Source organism: Corvus brachyrhynchos, unplaced genomic scaffold (assembly GCF_000691975.1).
Source record: "Corvus brachyrhynchos isolate BGI_N302 unplaced genomic scaffold, ASM69197v1 scaffold67, whole genome shotgun sequence".
Classification (NCBI taxonomy): Eukaryota; Metazoa; Chordata; class Aves; order Passeriformes; family Corvidae; genus Corvus; species Corvus brachyrhynchos.
Window position 1 is genome coordinate 437,175 of NW_008239114.1, and position 593 is coordinate 437,767.

Sequence of the window (593 nt, forward strand, 5' to 3'; positions counted from 1 at the left end):
TCTCCTTCCCCACCGTTCGTTCCCAGTGCTGGGTGCTAGGTCTGGATGCCCCAGTGCCAGTTCCAGGTGCCCAGTGCAAGATTCCAGGTGCCCAGTGCCAGATGCCCCTTTCCCAACGTTTGGTTCCCAGTGCTGGGTGCTAGGTCTGGATGCCCAGTGCCAGATTCCAGGTGCCCAGTGCAAGATTCCAGGTGCCCAGTGCCAGATGCTCCTTTCCCAACGTCTGGTTCCCAGTGCTGGGTGCCAGGTCTGGCTGCCCTGTTCCCAGTGCCAGGTGCTAGTAGAGGATGCTTCATTCCAGGTGTCCACTTCCCAGTGCCGGGGAACATCCTAGGACATGCCAGAACATCCTGCTCCGGGCACCTGGCACCAGAAACTGGGCACCGGGAACCCTGCACCGGGCACCCACACCCGGCACCGCTGCTGTGTGCCCAGGTCCTGCTGCTGGATGCCAGGTCTCCATGCCCAGCACAGGCTTTCCAGCGCCCGGTCTCCCACTGCCCAGCGCAGGATGCTCCGTTCCCAGTGCCCGGTGCAGGATGCCCCGCTCCCGGTTCCCGGTGCCGGACTCCCTTCTCCCGGTGCCGCTGCCC